The sequence below is a fragment of the Protopterus annectens genome, chromosome 12.part0, assembly GCF_019279795.1.
Source record: "Protopterus annectens isolate FY-2018-M chromosome 12.part0, PAN1.0, whole genome shotgun sequence".
NCBI classification, from domain to species: Eukaryota; Metazoa; Chordata; order Ceratodontiformes; family Protopteridae; genus Protopterus; species Protopterus annectens.
Window position 1 is genome coordinate 1310257392 of NC_056746.1, and position 22605 is coordinate 1310279996.

The window sequence follows — 22605 nt, forward strand, 5'->3', positions numbered from 1 at the left end:
TGTAGCAGAAACCTTAACAACCATGACATGATGTTATGTTACTACAGTTAGAACCAAAGTCTAATCTACAATAACTTGAAGGGGGATGCAAGTAATACAAAACCATCACAGTGAGACAGACAAAACACACAGAATTCTGCACAATAATAAATGAATCAGAAATAAATGCAAAAGGGGATTTAAAAAAAAGTCAACATTACTCCAGAAGAATGTTAAACACACCAGATCTCTCCTTGGTAATTAATGATACTCCACACCTACTTGTGACATACCTACTACATTAAAACCACACTTTCAACACGTGCAAAGCTATATGCCGGTAGAAATGCACTTGAACCATGTACCTCCAACAGGAAAAAAAAAAAGATTCTTTATAAAAATAAATTCTAAACATCCATCAAACACAAATATTAAAGCCATGTATAGTGAAAAGGTTACAGTTTCATTGACATCAAGTACAGAGACCACATGTAAACATTTTAATTGTTTACCTTTAGTCCTACTAGGCTAGTGGCATTGTACTCAATAATGGGTCTTATAAGGGAAGAATACAGGGATGTTATGTATTCTCAGATCATAGGGATCATGGGAAGGGCAAAGCTAGTGAGTCCTGTGACTATTATGCCCTGCCAGTTCCCACCTTATATTGTACCTTTCATTTCATGGAGGGGTGGGCCAGCCAAATCCAGGGTTAATTTATGAATACCTATCCAACTATCTAGGTCCCATTTTAGGGATGATAGTGTATTACATTGCTTTTATCTGCAGCAGGAGGTGATGGAGAGATGCCGAGTAAAGAATATGTTTCTCCACATTAAATTTAATTAGCCTACTGAAGCATGTTTAGATGCCCCATTCTGGTATTTGTGAGACTGCTTGATCTGTGAAGGTGCAAGTCATTCAGGACTACTGGGTCCCTGATTGCTCGGAAGGCAAATTATACATCACCTCTGAGCATGTAAGATACAGAAAAGAGGGACTGTATCTCTAGTCTTTGTATGGTAGTTTAGGGATTTTAAGCCCTTTATTCTCTTTGTTAGGGACCTACAAGATATTTCCAGCTGTTTGACGTGTCTCATGATGTACATCCTAAAGGGGACATTGTGTTCTATAATTGGTTTGATTAGTGTTGACTACATGGGGACAGTAACACCTTTAGATGTGCATGGCATTCATTTATTTATTCTCTTTTTCTGGGGTGTGCTATCTGAGCTGTAGACAAAAGCAACTTGCTCTCTTCACTTGTTCATAGTGAATTCTAGCATTAAGGGCTAGTGTGCATATCAGTGAAATAAATGCAGAAATGTCATCTCTAATTTTTTTAATATGCTAGCAGGCAACAAGATGGTGGTGCTAGCTCTGCTGTGGATTATATTCTCTGGGCCTTTTTGTTTGATCTACTTAAAGTCTGGCATTATGGGCTATGTACATTTGTGTAAGATAATTTAGAAGATATATATTCTGTTTTTTGTGATGGGGCTGGCTGTGCTGTGGGTAAAAGTAAGTTGTTACCATCATTTGGTGATGTGCTTTTTTATGTGCCTTGCATAAGCAGTCTGTATGGTACACATGTAAGGAAACCAGTTATTGATAGTCAGATGGTACAACATGGCACTGAAATCAGCTGTGATCTATTAATGCCATTATGTTGCGCTGCAAGATTTCATCATGTAACAAGAAGGTGATGTAGCCTAACATCTCCCGGTGGTGAATGTGCCTACGTTTTCTTTATCAGTGGAATGGAGATTGCACAAATATGGATGTGTACTTGTTTTGAGCTACTTTCTGTAGTCCTGCCATCCTTAGATGTGACTGTTTTGTGACACAAACACCATGTGAATATTACTGTGCCTCTTCAGTTTAAAAACTGGTTTCCACTGTGATACTTCTCATACCTCATTTGATGTTATTGTTAGGATTCCAGTCTGTGACTTAAGAGTTCCCATGCATATGCATAACTAAATATGATATACATAGCTTGCTGTACTGTGCATATATACAGTCATTTTTCTGCCTCCTGAGTACAAAATTATTTTCCCATGAAAGTGCGCACATGTGAATACACATACATACAGACATAGATTTGTTAGTGCATGTGTCCCTGTGTGGGGGTGTGTAGTATTTCATGATGTTAGGATATAAATCAAAGAAGATCTGTTCACACATATAATCAAATGCTACCACTCAAAAAGATTATCATAAAAAACGCTTGTTTACCAATATAACATAAAAAACTTTAATGACACACAGCATTTTCATCCTAAAGACATACAGGACTTCATCAGAAGTAGTAGCCATTATAGAATCCAAGCAAGTTATATAAAAATCAATTAATTACATCATTTCCCAAGGAATTTAAACAATCAATGCCATCCTACTACTTTAATAATAAATTATGATGAAAATACTATTTAAAAATATAACAGTTAAATACATAGTAGGAATTAAAATAAAACCATGTAAACTTGTGTTCGAAATGTAAAAATGACCATATGCAAATATATTTCAAAATAAATAAATATGGAAATGTTGACATATCAAACCACAATACCATAACAATAACCTTAAAACTAGTTCATTTAAAACCACATGTAAAATATTTTTTTAAGTTATAAGATACATTTATAAAATATATAATGTTTATAAGCTGGCTGCTCTTAATTCAACTACTGGAACTAGAAATACAATCATTTAAACCAGTTTTGCTACCAGAGTCCAATACTAGCTGCCAGCATAACTCTTTATATTCTAATTTTGTTTCCCAAGGACCCCCCCCCCCTTTTCGGGTCCCTACCTATTCGTTATAATACACAAAATAAATAGTCATTATTTTTGCACTGTAAACTGTGTTTAAACAAAGCATTTCTTTCCTTCCTCCTCCTAATTTCATACATATGCTCATAAATTCTGTTAGGATATAAACCACCTTGAGTATTTAAATATTTACATCTTACAAACGTTTTAATGTGTTAAAAGAATTATTTTACATAAGAATGAGTCAGTTTGTACTTTACATCAGATATTCATCATCAGTAAGTTGCTGGCAGGACAGATTAAACAACGTTTGCTACCTGCAGCTTCGTACCTGTATCCATGCTTTTGCCCAGTAAAAGAGCGTTGGTCTGTAATCAGGTCACAGTGGTTACAAAATGTGAATTATCTATCTTCTTCATTTCTCATCTGTTCTGACAACCTGACTCTCTGCTTCTTCGTTCATAGACAAAACATGACATGACATGAATCATAGTTGCCTTATATCAAAAACTTCAAAATGCTTACTGCATCTTACACTTGCAGTCAATGCTAAAGATTGAGAACTACAAAGACTGTTTGTCCTTACCCTAAAATAACACTAAATCGTGTCTGCATGTCAGTCTTAAAGAGCAGATAGTAGGCTGCATTAACCTGAACTACATATAGGCTTTATAGTTATGACTGGCACTGCAGTTTACACAACTGAGGAGCAAAACCTGCAGAAGGCTTTCCTACAAGGGTCAGCAGAAAGAGTCAAAATATATGATGAATGAGAAAAAATGAAAGGTAGGGTTCCAGCACGGCGGCAGCCATGCCCATCCCCAAAACATAACATACCTTTCCTCCTTACAGCAGACTCTCGAACCACACGAAGTAACTTTTTTTTTTTTTAAAACTGTCCTAGTAAGTGAGAGGACGCTGACCCCCCCTCCCCCATAGTTCCGGCTTAGAGTTACACTTCAGCAGGGCGCCGAAAAGAGTGCAAACTTTTGTTAATTAAAATAAATAAAAACGGCACCCTTTAAGAGGCTGGCCTTTACGGCGCCCTAGGCGGTCGCCTAGTTCGCCTATGCCTAAGGCCGGCCGTGGTGCTCCCATTGCAAAGCCTAGTAGTAAGGACAACAGAAATCTGCAAACTATTATTCAGATCTTGCAACTTCCTGCATTTTCCAACATTTTGCTGAGAAATATCTGGGAGAAATGAACTAATGGCTTAAACAGCTACTCTGTACCTAAAGGATATCTGAAAAAAGCTTTTGTTATACCTGCTTTGTGCACTACAGGTATCTTGAATATAGTATGTTGGAAAGAAGAAATAAAGTAAAGAGTGGATTATGTCTAAAAGCAAACAACCCTGCTGATTCCACCTGCACAAGGATGTTATGGTCTTGTGTATACTGTAGTACAGTGCCCTTGGCAACTACTGTAGGGTGTGTACAGCCACAGTATCATGGGATTCTTGAAAAAGGTTTCCAACATACCCCAAAGGGAGAAAGCCATGCTCTCCTTCTTAAAAAAACATAGAAGGTTAGAAAGGAAAAGACAATGGTGTTGATGTCTCAGAGAAAGAGAGAGACAAGAGACAGTCACAGTATACAAGACAGTCACAGTAAGAAGCTGAGAGAAGGAGGCTGGAACAGGCAAAGGCATAACTAGGGTGGGAGAAGGGGGCGGCTGCCCTAAGCACAAGCTGTTAAGGAGCATGAGGCAGATGCCAATGGTACAGCAATGCAGCACCGGCATTTAGAAATTAATGCTTCTACTGTATTTATGGTCATGACTGAAGTGGTGAAGTACTTCACGTGTGGCATTTCGACTGTGGCAAGCTAGCTGTTACATTTCTACTAAGTGAAATGCTACACCCTGAGAGCAGAACAGCTGTTTTTTTTTTTTTTTTGCTCTTTAACTTAGAGTTGTGGGGCTGCAAGACTGGGAACAGGAGCTGTGGAGTTAGACTTGCTAGCCAGTGATGAGTGAACTGAAGTTTGCAAGATTCGGAGCTGTTAGTACCAAGGATGAGAAGAAGTACAGTATTAACAGTACTAAGGATAAGCAGAGGTATATATTATCAGTACTGAGGATGTGCACCTTGTTTGCTGTAGCATAGACTAGATCTAGGCCTGCTGATTCTAGCTTTGTTTGTATAACTTGAGCACTAATCCAGGCATTCTTTAAAGTATTCAATTGTATTTATTACTGCTTGGTAGTAACTTGATTAAAGTCTTTTGGATTAAGCACTTGGGCTTCAGACCAGTTGTTTTACATTAGGAAGGTTTGTGGCCTGCACTGTGGTGGCAGGACAGGTAGCTTACATCCTTCTAAGTTGTGAACTGCTGATTGAGGGCTCAGTGTCTGTTATTCTAAAAGTGTATTAGTTCTGGTTTAAGCACTTGGGCTTCAGGCCAGTTATTTTACATTAAGAAGGTTCGTGGTCTGCACTCTTGTGGGAGGAGAGGCTGGACTCTGCTCTTCTGAGCTGGGAATTTCTGGTTAAAGGCTTATAGTGCCTGCATATTTGAACTGTTTCTTACTGAAATTGGTACACCTTGTTTGCTGTAGCATAGACTAGACCCAGGCCTGCTGAATCTAGCTTTATTTGTATACTTGTTGTTTGTTTGCTTGTTATTTCCCTGAAACGCTAATTCCACCTAAAATGCGGCTTTTCAGCACTTATGTGGATCCCTAATGATATCTGCATTGCTTACTGTACTTATTTCCTTGTTTCACTTGAAAGAAAGTTACTGTTTGTCGTTTCTGCATTTAAGTTACCTGTAACACATTGCATTTAAGTTACCTGGCACTTGCTCACTAAAGCAATTATATAAGTCAGCACTAAAATATTAAAAGCACTACACCCTCACAAACTCCCCTTGAGTACCTCGTTCCCCATTGACCCTTTTTTCAATTATAAAGGAATTCCCAATACTATTCTAGCATGTCCAAAGGTCAGTTGTCAATCTCCTCTCCGGTCCAGCTGGTGAATCTGGGAATCTTGAGGCAATGTTACAACTGCCTCATGTACACAGACAACCCTCTCCTCCTCCCAACAAATTCCAACACATGTGAGAGATGCAACCATATAGCCATTCTGGAGGCTAAGCTCTCTCAACTCAGTACTGGCAAAACTTGTCAGGAGGAGAAGGAAACCACACTCACTACAATTCCAGTCTCACATAGACCTACCACGAAGTACAGTTTTGTACCTACCATAAATGTAGATGTTCGAGGATTCCATTGCTGCAGTCCTGACTATTGGGTATAGTCCGCGTCCCAGTCGGCCCGAATACCAGAGTATAAGGCTGACGTCGGTCAGGGCGCATTAGACTGACGTCAGTACGTCAGGGTACTAATGCGCATGACCGACGTCATATCCACAGTCTTTTCTTGCCCCAGATGTCAGAAGACCCAAAAGACAAGTCCCAAAACAACCTGCACCAAAAACATGTATAATATATACAACAATAAATGTATATAAAAATATAAGCATGTAAGGACACCTACACAACCACCCCTCAACACAGAAGGGAAGGAGGGAGGGTAAATTGGACTGCAGCAATGGAATCCTCGAACATCTACATTTATGGTAGGTACAAAACTGTACTATGTTCTTCGTCTTCCATTGCTGCAGTCCTGACTATTGGGTAGAATCCCAAAGCAGAGGTAAGGGAGGCTGGCAAATTATAAAGTAGTAGGAGCTGACAACATGCCTTGTAAAACAGCTGTGGCAAAACCAGCCCTAGTCTTAGAGTATATAGGAAGGTGATAATGCCTAGAGAAAGTATGCACTGAACTCCAAGTAGCTGCTTCCAGAATATCCTTAGTTGCCACCCCTTAGAAATGCTGTTGAAGTGGCAGTAGCCCTAGTGGAATGAGGCCTAATCCCAGCTGGTATCTCCTTGCCATGATGGGAATAACAAAATGCAATGCAAAAGCCAATCCACCTAGAAATAGTTTGTTTTGACACAGGCTTGCCCTGTGAACTCAAAGCAAAAGAAACAAGTAACTGCTGAGACTGCCTAAAATCCTTAGTCCTGCTCAAATAATAACGCAATTGCCTGTGTACATCTAAAGTGTGCAAAATCTTTTCCCCTTTATTTTGAGGATCTGCAAAAAACGTAGGCAAATGAATAGTTTGGTTTAAAGCCACACTAGAAACCACCTTAGGCATAAAGGAAGGATTAGTAATGATACCCTGTCCTTATGGAAAATCAAAAAAGGCTCTACTGCCATAAGGGCCTGCAACTCAGACACCCTTCTTGCAGAAGTAATAGCCAACAGAAAAGCAGTCTTCCATGACAAATATTTCAAGTCAGCAGTAGCTGCAGGCTCAAAAGTTTGTAGAGTAAGTTTTTCCAACACAAAATTGAGATCCCAAGCAGGAGTAGGAGCTCTACGTGGGGGTCTTATATTCTTTGCCCCTCTAAGAAACTGCTTGAACAAAGGATGCGAAAACAAAGGTGGGTCACAATCATAGTGAGCTGAAATTGCTGCAGCATGAATCTTTATGGAAGAGAAGGACAATCCTTTGTCCAATAATTCAGTAAGATATTGAAGAGCCACACTCAAATTAGGCTCTGAAATCTCCAAATTCTTTGCTGTACTCCAAAATAAAAATCTCTTCCATTTTTCTGCGTACACTCTCCTTGTACTAGGCCTTCTAGCTTCCTAATCACATTTAAAACTTGTTGAGGAAGTTGAGACCTGCTGTGTTTCAACACAGAATATGCCAGGCTGTTAGATGAAGAGAGTGAAGCTTGACATTGAGCAGATGACCGTCCTTCTGAGATAACAGATGAGGAATCAGAGGTAAAGGCCATGGAGGCTTCTTTACCAGACTCCGTAGTAGTGGGTACCAGTGTTGCCGAGGCCAATCTGGAGCTATCAAAATCATCCTTGGCCTGTCTTGTCTGACCTTTAATAGTACCTTTGGAAGAAGCGGTAGAGGTGGAAAGGCATACACATGAAGGTTTTTCCAACTGAAAGACAGAGCATCCACTTTCCAAGCTGTGTGATGAAACCCCTTTGTGCAATACTTTGGCAGCTGGTGGCTTAGTGGAGAAGCGAACAGATCTATGTCTGGAGTTCCCCATGACACTGTCAGTTTCTGAAATACATGAAGATCCAGTTTCCACTCGTGGGGATCCATGATTTGTCTGCTTAACACATCTGCTAAGGAGTTCTGTGCTCCTGGCAGAAACCTTGCCTGAAGAGTTAGTTGCAAGCTTAGCGCAGTCTCCCATAAAATCATTGCTTGCCTGCATAGAGGATAAGAATGTGTTCCCCCTTGCTTGTTGATGTACCACATGACAGTTGTGTTGTCTGTTAGAATCAACACCTGCCCTGGAAGAAGTAACTCCTTGAAAGCCATTAATGCAAACTGGACTGCTAACATCTCCTTCATGTTGATATGTAGATGCTGTAGTCTGGCAGGCCACTTGTCTTGTATCCACTTTCCATTTAGATGAGCTCCCCAAGCAGTGTCCGAGGCATCTGTCGTTAGAATCTGACTTGCCTCTGGCCGGGTCACAGAGAGTCCCTTGTTTAGGTGACATTCCTGAGCCCACCACAAAAATTCCTTTTGAATGCAAGGTATTATTTGAATGACAGTGTCCAAATCCTGGCAGTGCTGTGTCCATACATTTTGAGATACCATTGTAGCTTCCTCATATGCAGTTTGGCATTGGGAAGCACCAGAATACAAGATGCCATGAACCCTAATGCTTGAAGGACTGTCCTTGCAGTCAGCACGGACTGATGAGATAGTTGATGGAAGTAAAGTGACAGACTCTTTTGTTTGTCCGGGGTTAAAAGGCCATCTGGGCTGCTGTATTCAGTCTTACACCCAGAAAGCACATGTCTTGAGAGGGTACTAGACTGGACTTTATTTCGTTCACAGAATACCCTAGGCATCTTAGCACTGCTATAACATATTCCAGATGCTGTAGAAGGTCTTCCTTTTCTTGAGCCAGAATCAGGCAGTCGTCCAAGTAAGGATAGATTTGAATACCTTGAAGCCTGAAGTAAGCTATCACTGGAGCCAGAACCTTTGTGAATACTCTGGGCAGTAGATAAGCCAAAGGGCAATGCAGAGAACTGATAATGAGAATTTCCAGCTCGAAACCGCAGATACTTTCTGCAACTTAGCCTTATAGGCACATGAAGGTAAGCTTCCTTGAGATCTAAAGTTACCATCCAGTGATCTTTGCCCAGCAGAGGTAAAAGCTGTTGTAACGTCAACATCTTGAACTTGGGAATGTCCAAAAAGCGTGTTGAGGAGAGATAAATCCAAAATTGGTCTCCACGTGTTCCCCTTCTTTGGTACAAGGAACAGGCGAGAATAAAATCCTAGGCCCTCTCTAACACAGGGACTGGCTGAATGGCCCCTATGTGAAGTAACTGTAAAACTTGCTTGTGAGCCTCTTTTCTTTGTAGAGGAGGAACGTCTGGCATGCCTTTGAAAGAGGGCATTGTATGGAAATAAAATCTGTAACCGTGGTGAATGATACCCAACACCCATTTGTCTTGAGTAATTAAATCCCAATTTTCTTTGAAAAGAGACAGTCTTCCCCAAAGGAGCTGCCAGGCGTGAATCTGCTGGCAGCTGAAAAACAGGTCATTGGGTCTGTTTACGAAAGGACTGACCCCTGCCCTCACCAGAAGTCTGAGCAGGTGAACTCCTGTTCTAGGCCTAAAGAACTTTGAGCCCTGCCCCTACCACGTCTAGACCTACCCCTAGACTGAGAATCATAAGCAGGATATGTCCACCCCTTAGCAGGCCAATTTCTACTAAACTTGGTGGCTGCACCTGCAAAAATCTTTAACAGTTTGCATAGACTTAGCTTTGTCCTCCATTTTCTTTAAAACAGCTTCCACAGGCGAACCAAACAACACATCAGACTGTAAAGGAGCATCCAAAATCCTTGTCTTAACATGCTCAGCTAAATTCTGATCCTTCAACCAGGCATGCCTGCGAAGAACAGAGCTGGTAGCAGCCACCCTCGAGGAGGCCTGTACAGCATCAAAACCACATTGCAAAGAATGCTTACCCACTTGTTCAGACACATGAACCAAATCCAGCAACTCTTTACACTCAATACCTTCCGCCAAAGCATCCACCTTAGATTTCAATTGTGAAAGAAGGTAATTCTGATATTTTAACATGTGAAACTGACAATTTAAAGCTCTCATGGCTAAAGTGGAAGAAGTGTACACTTTCTTTCCCCACCTATCCAAAGCCTCGCCTCTTTATCAGTGGGGACAGGATTTTTAACCACAGAAGCTTTTACACCCTTAGGCCCCTGAGAAATAGTTTCTGGGTCGCCCTAGGACTCTTAAACAAATATTTATGAGCTTCAGGCACCCTATAATACCTATCAGGCTTAACAGGAGCAGGAGGCAAAGAGTCAGGGTTCAGGAAGCCTCTGCAAAACATCTTCCACCACATTTAACACAGGAGGAATAGCTAAAGGCCTATGCTGGGGTAAAACAAGAACTCCCGAAGCCTTTTCCTAGAGTCAGAGTAATCCTGGCCTTCCCATTTAAAGTGCTCCCTCATGGAATGCAAAGTCTCTGAAAATGAGAAATCCTCAGGTGGAGACGCTGTAGGAGTGGAATCATCCACATCAGAATCAGAATAGGTAGGATACTCCTGCAAATCTTCCACAGAAGATTCTGAAGCCTCAGAACACTGTTCAAAACAATCAAACTCCGGTTCCACCCTAGGCCTCTTATCAGGCGGGGGCATAGAACCCCTAATCATAGTAATCAAATCTTCTGCCATCTTAAACATATGTTTCTTAGGTACAGAACCTGAAATGGTAGGAGAAGCCCCCACTGAAGCTGAAGTAGGCCTACCTCTCATAGAAGTTTTGGCAACAGAAGGAGAGGCCCTAACTACCTTGGGAAGAGAGGGAAGAACAGTCACCTGAGAAGCCCCCTCAGCCTGGCCCACCTCCTGAGAAGGCACATCCTGTAAGAGTATAGTTTCTGCCTGGGACTCCATGGAAACTCCTGGCAAAACCTCCGGCTCCACTGAGCCTTCTAAAGAACCGACGTCCGGGACTGCCGGTTCCTCAACCCTAGGCTTCACTGTTTTATCCTTGCGCTTCTTGGAGGAAGCGGGCGTCGGAGCATCCGACGGCATTTTATAATTGCAACGCTTCCCAAACACTAACCTGGCACAGTCTAACCTCCTCTTAATAGTGCGTTTGTTAAACCTAGCACAAGAGCGGCAACCAACAACGTCGTGCTCAGGCCCTAAACAAGGTATACACAAGGTATGATAATCCCTATGAGGTATCTGTTTCCCACAAGAAATACAGTTATTCACTTTTTCTGACATCCGGTAAAATACTGAGGCAAGAAAAACCAAAACGTTCCCACGGGTACTTAGCCAACTCTGTTTCGGTCTGAAACTCCGGTTTCGGAAGTATTTCAATCGCCAACCTGCACTCGCAAAACTGCTTCTGCATCGGACCATGCGGCAAAAAAGACTGTGGATATGACGTCGGTCATGCGCATTAGTACCCTGACGTACTGACGTCAGTCTAATGCGCCCTGACCGACGTCAGCCTTATACTCTGGTATTCGGGCCGACTGGGACGCGGACTATACCCAATAGTCAGGACTGCAGCAATGGAAGACGAAGAACATCAGCAAACCAAACACATAAACACACAAAAACATACTCGAAGGCTCTAAATAAAAATCTGCCTAAGCAGCAGAGACCTCCAAAGCAGACACCCAAGCAACTGCTACCCCAAAACAAAACACGTGCAACACATAGCTCACAAAGCCAGTGTGCCGAACAGTCACAGCCCTTAAGACTAAACAACACACCTGATACACTTGTAATAGGTGACTCTATCATCAGGCACACTGACGTCCCGCTCACCAGGCTGAACAAGGAGAAGGTCATGGTGAGCTGCCTGTCGGGCGCTAGGATCCGCCACATAACACAAGCACTCATGTCACTCCAAGGCAAGTACAAATATGACTCAGTCATTGTCCATGCTGGTGTGAATGACCGGAGAAATACCTCCCTGGACTACATGAAAAGAGACATAGAGGAGCTCTCTGAGCATGTAGCCCAGGCCGGTATGTCCCTGACCTTGAGTAGCATCTTACCCTCACCAAGAATGATGCCACAATATGAAGACAAGATGATCAATTTCAACAAGTGGCTTAAGTATTGGTGTCATTCAAAGGGGATCCAATGCCTGTCAGCCTGGGATGACATGCTCAACAAGCCACGATGCTTCGCTAGGGACGGCTTGCACCTGTCACCCCTGGGCTTTTGGATACTGGCAAAGGCTCTTGCTACCCCCATAGTGCCTTTTTTAGGCAAGGCTCAAAAGACAAACCCACCTCCATGGGTATCACAAGGTATAAGAAACTAAGAGTAATGCTACTCAACGCCAGAAGTCTAAACCTCAAGATGCACACTCTCGAAACTCTCCTTAGCATGGAGAACATCGATATCTGTGCAGTAACAGAAACCTGGTTCAAGGCTCCCGAGAGCACCCCAGCACTACCAGGTTATACCTCATACCATGCTTTTCGGCCCCAAAACTTGGACTGAACCACAAAAGGAGGGGGAGTATCAATATTCATCAAAGATACCCACACCTCCAGGTTGGTGGCACAGCACGAAGCATCAGAGACTATCCATGTGCAACTAACAGTGGGTAAAACTGCCTTCCAGTTTATAGCCTGCTACAGAACACCCTCCCAAACCCAGGAACCCCACTCGGCCTTCCTGAGAACACTGGAAAATATAAAGGTCTCTCCAAACACCATTGTATTGGGCAACTTCAACTACCCAGACATAGACTGGGAGCATTACTCTAGCTCCAACACCCTAGCCCAAAGGTTCCTAGAATTTATAAACTCAAATGCTATGGAACAACCTGTTACCACTCCCACAAGAGGGGAAAACATACTGGATCTGATCATCACCAACATGGGGACTCTATGCTCCAGACCAGAAGTGTATCCCTCACTAGTAAGATCAGACCATAAACTAATCTCACTGGATATTCACATCCCGACTCCACCCCCTGCCCTGAAAACCACAGTGAAAAACTTCTCTAAAGCAAATTTCACACTCCTCAAAACCGAGGTGGAATCCTTCAAAGCCCCAGGCCTGTGGAAAAAATCTGGCCCAGACTGCAGAATCCTTTATAAAAGCATTCTATGAACACCTTCAGGAATGCATGGATCATGCAATCCCAAATAAAACCAAGACCCAATCCTCCAAAGGCAGACGTCCTGTCTGGTGGACCCCAGCCATAAACAAACTATACAATAGAAGGAGGAAGCTACTACATGACAGAGCAAAATCCCAAAAGGGAAGGCATCTCTGATCAGTATTAGCAAAAACTACGGGCACTCATAAAATCATCTAAGGCCAGCTTCGAGAAAAATTGCACAGGACACTAAGGATAATCACAAGGTGTTCTTTAGTTATGTTAGGAACCTGGGTGGGAATTCCCAGATATGCTCAGAATTAGTCCAAAATGACAAAAAATACACGAACCCACAGACATTGCCAACATCCTAGCTGACAGATTCAGCGCAAACTTCTCCCGCCTCCGCACCAAAGGGCAAATATCTATCCCAGCAGAGTGCTGCCCCTGACATCTCAGATGCTCAGGTAAGAGCTGCCTCTCCAAAGCAAACAACACAGCATCAATGGGACCAGACGGTGTCCCAGGCTGTCCTACATAAACTCCAAGAAGAGCTAAACCCAAACATAAAACTACTGTTCAATCTCAGCCTTACTACAGGATATGTACCCAAAGAGTGGCATACAGCAACAGTGGTCCCTCTCCACAAAGGTGGTGCCTCAACGGATCCTGGAAACTATCGCCCCATAAGCCTGACTAGCTTGGTCTACAAAGCTATGGAAAGGATCATCATGGACCTCATAAATAAAGATATTGGGGACCTACAGACACTGGATCCTACCCAGTTCGGCTTTGTTAAGGGCAGATCCTGCCTCTTAAACCTGGTTGATTTCTTTGAAACAGTCACCAAGGCCATTGACGAGGGGAAGGTGGTCCACACAGCCTACCTGCACCTCACAAAAGCCTTCGATACAATACCCCACTCGGGCATTATAGATAAGCACACCAGCTTAAATATAAACCCCTATGTCACTAGATGGGTTGCAAACTGGCTCAAGGACAGAACCCACATGGTTAGAATTGCTGGAGCCATGTCAGACTCCAAACCAGTTACAAGTGGCGTCCCACAAGGCTCAGTCCTGTGACCTCTCTTGTTCGGTATATATTTCTCGGAGGTACAGGCCAACACGGAAGGACTGTGGCTGACCAAGTTCGCAGATGACTGCAAACTGGGCGCCATAATCGACTCTCCAGCCGACACAAGCATCCTCCAAAAGGGCCTCATAGAAACAGACAACTGGTGCCAGAGCCATGGCCTCAAGCTAAACGCCAAAAAGTGTATAGTTATCCCTTTGGCAAAAACAAAGTGCCCACAAATTACCACATAGGTGGTAATCCATTAAGTACAGAAGAAGTAATTAGGGACCTGGGGACCCAAGTTGATAGCAATCTCTCATTTGACAACCACGTGGCCAAAGTGGTTAGAAAAACATTTTATATAGCCCACCAAATCATGAAGGGATTCACATCTAGATCAGGAGAGGTCATCGTGCCTCTTTACTCATCCCTCATCATGCCCATAATTGAGTACAATGCCCCTTTTGGGATGTACCTTACCAGACACCTGCAGCAACTGGAAAGACCCCAAAAGTACCTCACCAAGAGGATCAAAGGGCTCAAACAGATGCCATATGCTGCCCGGTTAAAGAAACTCCAGCTCTACTCAGTGGCATACCGACTGCTCAGAGGCGATCTGTGCCTGACGTATAAAGCCATGTCCAACCCGGAATTAATGGACATGCTGCACCTCAGAAAATCCAAATCCCATCGAGCTACGCTCGAGAGACTTGAACCTCAGCACTGAAATAAACAGGACATGCTGGAGGGACAGATTCATAACCCAGGGCTCCCTTCACTCTGGAATAAAATCCCAGTCCAGGTTAGGCAGAGTCCCTCACTGACTCTCTTCAAGAGGAATCTTGATGAGTGGATGGGAGATCGTAGGTTTACCCCGGGTATCACTTCTGTGTCACTGTTAGACAGAGGCACAGTATACTAACCTCGAAAAAGGGCATAGCAAAATTAATTTAAAATGGGTGGCGAAAGCCAAACGCACTCTGGCTAGGCTTATAAATGCCCTAGGGTAGACAGCCTAGTATGAACCTATATATTATCAGTACTGAGGATGAGCAGAGGTACAGTATTATTAGTACTGAGGATGAGCAGAGGTACAGTATTATTTGTACTGAAGATGAACAGAGGTACAGCATTATTACTACAGAGGTTGAGCAGAGGTACAGTATTATTAGTACTAAGGATGAGCAGAGGTACAGTATTATTAGTATAGATGATGAGCAGAGGTACAGTATTATCAGTACTGAAGATGGGCAGAGGTACAGTATTATCAGTACTGAGGATGAGCAGAGGTACAGTACTATTAGCACTGAGGATGAGCAGAGATACAGTATTATTAGTACTGAGCATGAGCACAGGTACAGTATTATTAGCACTGAGGATGAGCAGAGATACAGTATTATTAGTACTGAAGATGAGCAGGAGTACAGTATTATTAGTACTGAAGATGAGCAGGGGTACAGTATTATTAGAACTGAAGATGAGCAGAGGCACAGTATTATTAGTACTGAGGATGACCAGAAGTAAAGTATTATTAGCACTGAGGATGAGCAGAGGTACAGTATTATTAGTACTGAAGATGAGCAGAGGTACAGTATTATTAGTACAGAGGATGAGCAGAGGTACAGTATTATTATCACTGAGGATAAGCAGAGGTACAGTATTACTAGTACACAGGATGAGCAGAGATACAGTATTATCAGTACTGAGGATGAGCATAGGTACAGTATTATCAGTACTGAGGATGAACAGAGATACAGTATTATTAGCACTGAGGATGAGCAGAGGCACAGTATTATTAGTACTGAGGATGAGCAGAGGTACAGTATTATTAGTAATGAAGATGAGCAGGGGTACAGTATTATTAGTACTGAGGATGAGCAGGAGTACAGTATTATTAGCACTGAGGATGAGCAAAGGTACAGTACTATTAGTACTGAGGATGAACGGGGGTACAGTATTATTAGCACTGAGGATGAGCAGAGGTACAGTATTATTAGTACACAGGACGGGCAGAGGTACAGTATTACTAGTACAGAGAATGAGCAAAGGTACAGTATTATTAGTACTGAGGATGAGCAGGAGTACAGTATTATTAGCACTGAGGATGAGCAGAGGTACAGTATTATCAGTACTGAGGATAAGCAGAGGTACAGTATTATTAGTACTGAGGATGAGCAGAGGTATAGTATTATTAGCACTGAGGATGAGCACAGGTACAGTATTATAAGTACTGAGGATGAGCAGAGGTACAGTATTATTAGCACTGAGGATGAGCATGGGTACAGTATTATTAGCACTGAGGATGAGCAGAGGTACAGTATTACTAGTACACAGGATGAGCAGAGATACAGTATTATCAGTACTGAGGATGAGCAGAGGTACAGTATTATCAGTACTGAGGATGAACAGAGGTACAGTATTATTAGCACTGAGGATGAGCAGAGGCACAGTATTATTAGTACTGAGGATGAGCAGAGGTACAGTATTATTAGTAATGAAGATGAGCAGGGGTACAGTATTATTAGTACTGAGGATGAGCAGGAGTACAGTATTATTAGCACTGAGGATGAGCAAAGGTACAGTACTATTAGTACTGAGGATGAACGGGGGTACAGTATTATTAGCACTGAGGATGAGCAGAGGTACAGTATTATTAGTACACAGGACGGGCAGAGGTACAGTATTACTAGTACAGAGAATGAGCAAAGGTACAGTATTATTAGTACTGAGGATGAGCAGGGGTACAGTATTATTAGCACTGAGGATGAGCAGAGGTACAGTATTATCAGTACTGAGGATAAGCAGAGGTACAGTATTATTAGTACTGAGGATGAGCAGGGGTACAGTATTATTAGCACTGACGATGAGCACAGGTACAGTATTATAAGTACTGAGGATGAACAGAGGTACAGTATTATTAGCACTGAGGATGAGCAGGAGTACAATATTATTAGCACTGAGGATGAGCAGAGGTACGGTGTTATCAGTACTGAGGATGAGCAGAGGTACAGTATTATTAGCACTGAGGATGAACAGGGATACAGTATTATTAGCACTGAGAATGAGCAGAGGTATTGCACTGCCAGTACTGAGGATAAGCAGAGGTATAGTATCATTAATACTGAGGATGTGCAGAGGTATAGTATTATTAGTACTGAGGATGAGCAGAAGTATAATATTACAGGTCACATGACGGCAGAAAGCACAAATTGCTAGGGAAAGGACTGTGCTTCTAAGTGAGACAACTGTTTTTCTCTTAAACCATCTGATCAATCTGTTTTAAGAATGCATGCCTGGAAAACCTTTACTTCAAGTTAAGTAACCTCTTATTTCAAGTTAAGCAACACATATTGCCCTTTCTTGCTAAAGCAACTGAGTTAAGTATTAAAGAGTGTTGCATACATAAACTATATGGTGCTTAAGATAATAATTCTCCAAAATACTACAATATATCCTGTAAGAATCTATACATATCCTAGACAGACATCCTTTAAAATCATATATTTTACAATCAAATTAATATGTATGAATCACAAATATTTATCAAAACAATGAATATAGTTCTAGTGCCTTGGCACAAGCCTTCAGAGGAGCCTTCAAAATCATTTCTTTCTAAAGGAACACTAGAAATTATCATGATTCACTCCCCTAAAAGGTGTTGAAAGACTACTGCTATCCAACCACAAGTGGTCTAAGGTTGACATAAGCATCTCCGGAATTTTAACACCATGATGCCCTCATTTAAGCTTGTTCCTCCTAGAGGACTGAAGTCCACCAGCCTTGTATTTTAAACATTTGAAGACAGAGCATGGCAGACTGCCTCTTTCATTAAAAAACGTGCAATCTCTGTACTGAGATTCACCTTAATTCACTGCAAGAGAGCTTCTGCTGAAACTGTCTTAAGATAAGGAATTATGTTGCCTTCACATTATTTGTCAAAAAAGTAGTACTCCTAAACTCACTACTATTTCCATTTTAGATTAACTTGCACTCAGTAGAAAGCATCAGACACGTGTGAACGTGGTTGACTCTAAAACTGATGAATACTAAGAAAGCTGCACAGTGGTATACACCACCCAATAACAAGGTAATTTCTGAATTTCACATGGAGAAGTGACAAACAGACTCAGTATTCTGGAGCCAGTCTATAAACTACTTCATAAACAAAATCTTTATTACACAAAAATTTCATCTTTAAATGTAGTTAACATTATCCCACAATTGTTTTCCCCTTAATATATCACACAGATGCAATATTATGCCCAGAATCAGTACCCTTCTCTTTCTTCATTTTATTTTCCTCTGCCACAGAACATGACTGCACTACCATGTCCATATCTCTTCAGTAAAGGAATCTTTTTTCAGCCCGTGTCACATGTGATCAGTACAATGGCTCAATGGCTAAGATCTCTGCTTTGTACCTCCAGAGTCCTGGTTCAACCCTGACCTCTGGACATTGTATGTACGGAATACAATATGTATTCCTCATAGCTGTTTGAGTTTTCTACTTTTTTCCAGTTTCCCTGAAACATGCTAGATGACTGGCTACTCTAAAACTCTTTATGCTTCCTTCCCTTGTGGCCCACTGAGGTTAGTAAAAACTATAAAACATACACACACCTCCAGATAAAATTAAACTTCTTTCTAAAGAATTAGTTTTGGCTAAATCTTTATATAAAAACAAGTTTACGATATACTGCAGTACTATCTAAATGATGTCATAAGTACGTGCATTACTGACCAGTGAACTGGTACGTTCCAACATTTGTTTGTGATTTGTGATATTGAATTTTATGAAGCAGTATCTTTAAATGTGGTGAACAGAAGTTATAAAATGATTGATTGTCTGTTGTAAGATATGTTGATGCAAGGACAGATTATCCCCGAGCCTTACTATTTTCTCCATGTAAAATTTCCCACTGTCCCTAAAATATTCGGAATTCCTAAGTTAAATAAGAGTACAAATAAGTCTCCCATCAGACCTATAGTGGATGCAGTGAAATCTAAAACGTACCCCTTGGCTAAATTTATAGATGTAAAACTTAAATTCTAAAAAGATTTAATCATTTATGTTGAGACTCATGGGACTTTTTAATGAAACTTAGTGAAATTAGTTATTCTGATAACTTGATTTTGTTGAATTTTCATGTTGTCAATTTATTTAATGTAATGCCTCGTGATATAGGGCTTGAGTGGTTACATGAATTTTTGGTTGACCACACGAATTTTAATAATAACGACATCAACATTTTAGATATATTTATGGAGGTTATATTACAAAATAATTTTGTTTTCTTGGATGGCAAGTATTTTTTTACAGAAACAAGGGGTAGCAATGGTGGCGTCATGTGCCCCCATTTTTCTAATATTATCCTGCTCCAATGGGAAAAGAAATTTCTTTTCAATGTATTTCGATCACCACCTTGGTCATTCTACGTCTGTTTTTTTTTGTTTGTTTTTTTTTTTTGGGGGGGGGGCAATATTTTTATAATTTAGAATGGCTTGTAGAAGGAGATAAAGGAATTTGTATTTTATTTAAATATGACCACCCCATTTCTTAAGTTTACATTTTCTTATAGTACTACCCATATTAGCTGTTTAGATGTGCTTACTGCTAAGGATATTGAAAATCAAAGATGGGTAAGTAATATTTTTAGAAAGAAAACTTATTCCAGTAGTTTGCTTTGTTATTCTAGTTGCCACCCTGAGCACCAGAAAAAAGCCATAGTTAAGGGACAGTATGTTAGTCTGGCCCGGATGGTGTCGAAGGATGAATTATTCCTGCAGGAAGGGCAGAAGCTATGTTCTATGTTTACCACTAGAGGGTATCCTATTAATGTGATTAATGCTATTTTTAGGGAAGTGACCCCAAAAAGGACAGAATGGTTTGTATCAACCACTGTTAAAAAATAGATCTATTTTTTTTCCCACTATTGGACAAATGATAGGTGACTAAAGCTTTTGTGACAACATTTAATGTCGACAATAAGAAAATCTTGCAAGTACTTAGAAAAAACTGGAGCATTTTTTCATGCTTTGATAGTACTGTTGATATTACTGGTGAAGCCCCAGTGGTAGTATACAGGAAGGCAAAAATCATTGAAACAATTTTTTGATATGGCTGAGTTTGACTCGGTATTGACAACACAAAAAAGAAATGGCACGTTTAAGTGTGGCTTCTGCCCACCGTGTAAGCACCTTCTTAAGAAGAATAGAGTGATAATTAATAATATCAGAAATAAATCAAGTTGTCACTCCAATTGCAGCTCAATGGAAGTTATATACAGTGCTTTAAGTCAGGTATGTAAGGGATTTTACATTGGAAAAAAAAAGAAGGCTTAGGGATCGAATTTCTGAACATAATTCACAACGTTTTATTCAAGCATATCGCACAAACCCTACACATTATTTTTGTTTCTGTGTTTTGTTGTGCATAAAAGTATAAGGGGTGGACTTTGGGAATACCTGAGTGAGGCAAAGGAGGTTAGGTGGCAAATTAAGCTAAATGCCTTGGTATTCCCGGGTCTAAATGAGAGTTTATTAAAGTCTACTATAAGCTTTGTCCCTATAAAGTATAATTATTAATTATACTTTGTATTACAAGTTTTTCTTTTAAATAGTTTTCTATACATTTTTTATTGTTTGATTTTTAGGTAATTAATTGGGTAAGTAATTGGAAGTTGGATGGCTTTTTATTTATTTATTTATTGGTTGTAATGGGTCATGTGATAATGATGAGAGGGTTATTTAAATGTTATTTGAACGCTTTTGTATTTGATTCTGATGCAGTCCTTGTTATAAGCTGGATGAAAAGAGCGTAATCCTTAATAAATATATTATTGGTTGCTGTGTATTCCTGGTTGTCGCTCTTTTCAGTTATTACCAGTTGGGGGTTATTGGTTCCTGGTTTGTTCGTGATTGTTGTTATTTGCCCCTTTACAGAAAAAACTACAAGGGATATGTATATATGCAGTTCACATGCTTAGAGTAATCAGTTGCCTTGTTTTGCTTTACATTTTGAATGATCTCTTTTCCAAGTTAAATAGATGCAATGCTCGAATTATACCTCTTTATGGGAAAACTGTATCTTAGTGTTTAAGTCGTCTGACTTTGAATACAATGAGCACTGCTGCTGTAAATGCAGATGACTACATTTATTCTTACAACCATGCGATTAACAACAAATGTAAAATGCTGACATATTTTGATGGCATAAGCAGGATAGTAATAGATTATTTTTATCTATAACCTGTTTATCTCATCAAAAAAATTACTACAATTCCAGTCAAGATATAGCATTTTATTACATATCAGTGTCTGTATGTTGAACAAATTTATTAATGCAGACAGTGAGGGGATTATAGCTTGGTGCAAGGATATCCATCCAGCAGCAAGACAACCAAGTGCAAGAACAACAGTATTTGGTCAAAATGTATCTTTATTGATGGGGGGGGGGTTACTGTAGTCATGATTTCTCCTTACTAGGGTAGCTTAAAGGTTACAGGGAAGAGAAGCTGTCTACATGAGAGCTAGATGTGCTAACTGCAACAGAAAAAAAAGAAATAAGTAAGATCAAACACAACCAGTTTCCTTTTGACTGACCAACTTTTCTGGCAAACTGATTTTCAAGAGGCTGCCATGGATATTCTCCCCCAAATTACACACACACTCACTCTTATTACATCTCTGTCTATCTATCTACACACACACACACACACACACACACACACACACACACACACACACACACACACACACACACACATACACACACACAAATATACATATACAGATAGACACACATGCATTCATGTCAACAGTTTGACAGGATATACAGCACTCGCCCATCTACCATTGTCAAAGAATGAAAGCAGCTTCACTTAAGCAGCACATTCACCAAGAAAACACGTTTTTGCAGAATGCATACCACTTTACAACCCCACTTAAGCATACTAACTCCAGTTTTGTAGATGTGCACAAATAGCAAACACCTTCACCAAAAAATCTTCACTCTTGTGTGTAGTGTAATTGCAAAATTACAGCAATAATACAACTACCAATGACACTGTTATGAAAACAAACGACATTTTCATACAAAACCCTTAAAAGGCATTATGTTTTTTAAAAGTATAATTTCACTTTAGTGAAGTACAACAAAGTGAATTTAATTGGACAATTGATACAAAGGGCTGATCGCTACATACACACACTGACAAACACACACATGTATACACATACATATAAACATACCATATAAAGCTGCTAGTAATCTGGTCAGCAGAGATAATTCATCTTTAGTTTCCTTCTTCTCTTTCACTTTACTGATAAAAGAAGACTATTTAATCCTCAAATTCACTACCTCATGCAATCAGTTTTGCCAGTAAAACAGAGAAGAATATGGAAAGCTTATCCATTTTCCTTAAAACTTTACTACTGTAGTATACTCTACACATATTTACCAACTGTTTAATTTCATGCATGTATTAATCCCAGCTCACATGGCAGAACCCGTTTCCAAGCACCTAGCACCACCTTCTGTGGACATTTTGTTCATGACATTCCCGTACCGTCCATTCAATAGCTTTGT

General features: G+C 40.7%; 1 protein-coding gene across 1 annotated transcript in view; it reads right to left on the reverse strand.

Annotated features, from left to right (window-relative positions):
- The window catches only part of LOC122817164 (DNA (cytosine-5)-methyltransferase 3B-like), a 1566941-nt gene that overhangs the window by 1241651 nt on the left and 302685 nt on the right, over nt 1-22605 (reverse strand). The window lies entirely within an intron of this gene.